Source organism: Dermacentor silvarum, chromosome 1 (genome assembly GCF_013339745.2).
Source record: "Dermacentor silvarum isolate Dsil-2018 chromosome 1, BIME_Dsil_1.4, whole genome shotgun sequence".
NCBI classification, from domain to species: domain Eukaryota; kingdom Metazoa; phylum Arthropoda; class Arachnida; order Ixodida; family Ixodidae; genus Dermacentor; species Dermacentor silvarum.
Genome location: NC_051154.1, coordinates 211306660 through 211310360, shown reverse-complemented (window position 1 = coordinate 211310360; position 3701 = coordinate 211306660). Strand labels below are relative to the sequence as shown.

General features: G+C 45.6%; 1 long non-coding RNA gene across 1 annotated transcript in view; it reads right to left on the bottom strand.

Moving 5' to 3' along the window:
- Positions 1 to 462: 462 nt before the first annotated feature.
- The window catches only part of LOC125942019 (uncharacterized), a 39763-nt gene continuing 36524 nt past the window's right edge, over positions 463 to 3701 (bottom strand). Inside the window, exon 3 of the long non-coding RNA XR_007464741.1 lies at positions 463 to 566. This is a non-coding gene — a long non-coding RNA (uncharacterized LOC125942019). The remainder of the gene's footprint in view (positions 567 to 3701) is intronic.

Here is a 3701-nt window from a genome sequence, read left to right as displayed (position 1 = left end):
TAATATCTATTAAGATAGATAATAGACACATTGGAGTACTTCTGAAGGATTCTGGGGGTGTCAGTTTTTTTTTTTTTTTTTTTTTCTTCCGCTCGCTTGTAGTATATGATACCTCGGTACAGTTGATTTGGTTTGATAACGTTGGCTACTTTCGGCGCCGGCTATTCTACGACACGTGCTTGTGTAATTAACATACAGAAATGGATGGACGGATGCAAAACTTTAATGAAAGTCCTCCGTGTTACAGAAATGACACACAAAGAAATTAGAAAATGAGAACATAGACACACGCACATTCCTCGGTGGGCTTCGGTCGATCGGAACCTCTTATTTCTAAAAACGGTATCCCATAATATGCAGTATGTTCGCAGACCTGTCGTTTTGTAGATCATTCGGGTGTAAACCCGAGAAGCGCGCTTTTCTCGCCCATTGATTTCATTGCCGCGCCTTTCTCGGGTATTGTCTCTCTTCGCGTCGTTTTGCCACCAGGTTTGGGTGACAACGGTGCACGTCTAGGAAGATGAACGAATTGGCCTGGCCGTTCAAGTAAAAGGACCGCAGGAACACTGCAAAAAAAAAAAAAATGAACAGGTTGAGATACGAAAATTTCTGTACACTCTTCGTACGCTCCGATTTCGGGTGTACGAAGGTATAGGTCAAACAGGTGGTCGAGCAGATTCGTTTCGAATCTTGAACATTACATTTACAAAATACTGTTTTCTTTTTTTTCGTAGCAAATATGCAAATTCTTCGGGGAAAGACATTTTAGTGTATGTCGATTTACTTTCAAGGGCTTTCAATAACATAGACCTACGTGGCATATTTTCGGCGCGACACACGTGCATGTAAAATAGACGGAGGCGCGAGTGACCCATGCACTTCAGACAGTGGCGCACCGACTGGGGGAGAGGGGGGAGGGTGTTGTAACACCCCCCCCCCCCCCCTTGAGGACGAGTTAACGCACCCCCCACGCGTCCATTCCCACCAGTCCAACGTACACCTTGGGCACTATAACGTAAAATGATTCCAAACTGTTTTGATTCCAATTTCTGCAATCAGCCTCCACGATTGGTCAAAACATTTTCGGGCCACTCCCAACTTCGCAGGTCTGTCACGCGACGTCACGAAAACCGCGATTGCTCCCCATCGGATATAACGTGTACACACTGATTATGCATGATTAAACCTCACAAAAGAAAAATAATCATTCCTGATTCGATGCCTTTTCACCATTAGCCCTCTGCTATTGGTCCAAGTTTTCTGGCTACGCCCACTTCGCCTGTCTGTCACGCGACCTCACAAAACCACAAAAACTCACCACGTCAAACTGACGTGTACGCGAAAAAAAAATGCATTAATATGCCGAACAAAACTGAAAAATTTTCTGAATAGCCACAGACTGCCCCGTTCCGAAAGGAATAGAAGACGGCTGCCCGCCGATCGCTCAGGCCCTCGCGACTCGCACCTGCCGGTGAGCATGTATTTATTTGCGCATGATAAACCTTTTTGCGTGGCAGTAAAACGTTATCGAGACCTTTCGGCATGCATACGACATCGCTCTGCCAACTCTTTCTTGCTGAGGATCCGTTTTAGAGGCATTGTTATCCATCCGTTGCACGCCGCCGCAATTTTCGACCAGCCACCGCAAGCTAAGTAAGGCGAAGCGGACCAATCGGAGAAGCCGGCACCACCCTCTTCATGCGATTATCTATTTTCACTGTGCTGGCTCGGCCCCATCGAAACCCTCTCCACTAGACGGTGCTCCTCGCCTCTTGTCAGCCAATTAGATAAGAGAAACCGCTGAGTGTAGACAATGTTATTGGTTTTGAAAGCGAACAAAGGTGACCTCCTATAAACGAGGAGAGTGTTTGATTGGGTTGTTCAGACAACGCTGCGGGTCACCGCCCGATGCTTGCGTCGGTGGTTACGTAAATTTGACGTCATGAGTTTGGAATCAAAAAAGTTTGGAATCATTTTACGTTATAGCGCCCCTTCAGCGCTCTGTTCACATTGTCATTACAATTCAGGAGGTGGCTTGAGGTCGCATTTTGCTGATTAACAAAAACACTCTATCCCTGTCTTGTATTTATTCATTGACTCTTCAATTACTCTGAGTAAAACGCTGAATAAGTAAACATCGTCATCATCTTTGGTGTCATTATTATTTTAATTATTAGGAATTTTACTTGCTGTTGGATTCCTCTGGCTAAAGCAAGGAAATTGCATATTATGCAAAGTTCTTGCTCCCCCCCCCCCCCCCCCCCCTGGCAGACATCCTGGGTGCGCTACTGACTTCAGATGTACCCATGCTTGTCGGGTCTGGCCAGGGTTATTATTAGAATAGGAACAATATTTAATTTGACGAGCGATTTATGATTACTGCGTATCGGTATGAAAAACTGCCAGTCCTGACGGTATATAGTTGCGCCAATGAGTACGCCTTAGTGCTAAGTTCTCGTCACCTTTGTGCTGCCTTTGTTCTGTGACATCTGAAAACACTGCCGGAAAGATTCCAGCGCGAAAAAAACAAAATCCCTCTTACTCTATGATAGAGCCTTAAGGCCAAACTTGCCGCTCTCGGCTTATGTCGTGACCAAATCGAGACAGTGCACGACGTCATTGCGTAGAACGTCGCTGAATTCGGGGTCTTTCTCGCACACTCGGGCTTTTTCTCTGATCTGCATAAAATGCATGCAATATTTTATTATTTTTTAAGTGGAACATCTATTGCCTTCAAGATAAGTGTAACCTCCTTTTTCAATATTTTTTTTTTGGCAAACAATAAACAGTAAACAACTTTCAACATTTTTTTTTTTTTTTTGCGTAAATCGCCCTGCAAGTATTTTGTTCCGACCAAAGCTAACGTTCTCGTTCTACATTTTTACCTCGAGGGCGATAACCTGAGCAGTCAGCGGTGAAATCGCGGTTTAAACGGCGAGTGAGAATCGCTCTCTCTTTTCTTGGGGTACTAATCCAACAATTGGGTGGCACCTCAGCGCTACACCTGCCTTGCAGCCTTCAGGAGCAAGTGGCCTCTTTGTCCCCACATGCAAAGACTCCCCTTCCCCTCCACCTTAATCCCACTGCCTTTAATCTGCACGCCTCCCACATCAGGCATGGAGCTAAAAGCTTTGAGAAGCTTGGGGGTTCGACGATGACGCTTCCAACTTCTTTCTTTTACTGAACAAAAATGTACATGTTGGTGTTTGTAGGCCAGCGTTTTTTATTGGAACAGCTTTTTTCTGGAACAGCCGACTTTCAGGTGTTTGCAGAGCGTCGGCAACATGTTGCTCCCATCTTTGACGTCACTCGGAGGTGCTTGGAGAATGTGAACATGGGCACCCGTGTGAACATGGGCACCCGTAGCCCAATGGCACCGGCGCTGCGCTGCGGATATGTGCAGTATCGTAACGTCAGATCCCCCAATTTAATTTGATGCGCATACGTAAGATTATGTTTGTGGGTATTTCGGGTGCTCGAGAAAGTAATTGTAGCAATTTGGTCACCAGAGGCCAGCGTCTGTGCGAGCGCTGAAATACCACGCAAGTTGAAAGGTATACCGCGACGCACAAAATTGCACACCGTGACGGGGTCAAACTGTCTGAGCAGGACTCGTAGCTTAAGTTATACTTTCTGACCGTTATCCCACCCAAAAGAATGGAATAAAAAAATTTTGAACAGCGTTACCAATGCTTTCTTAA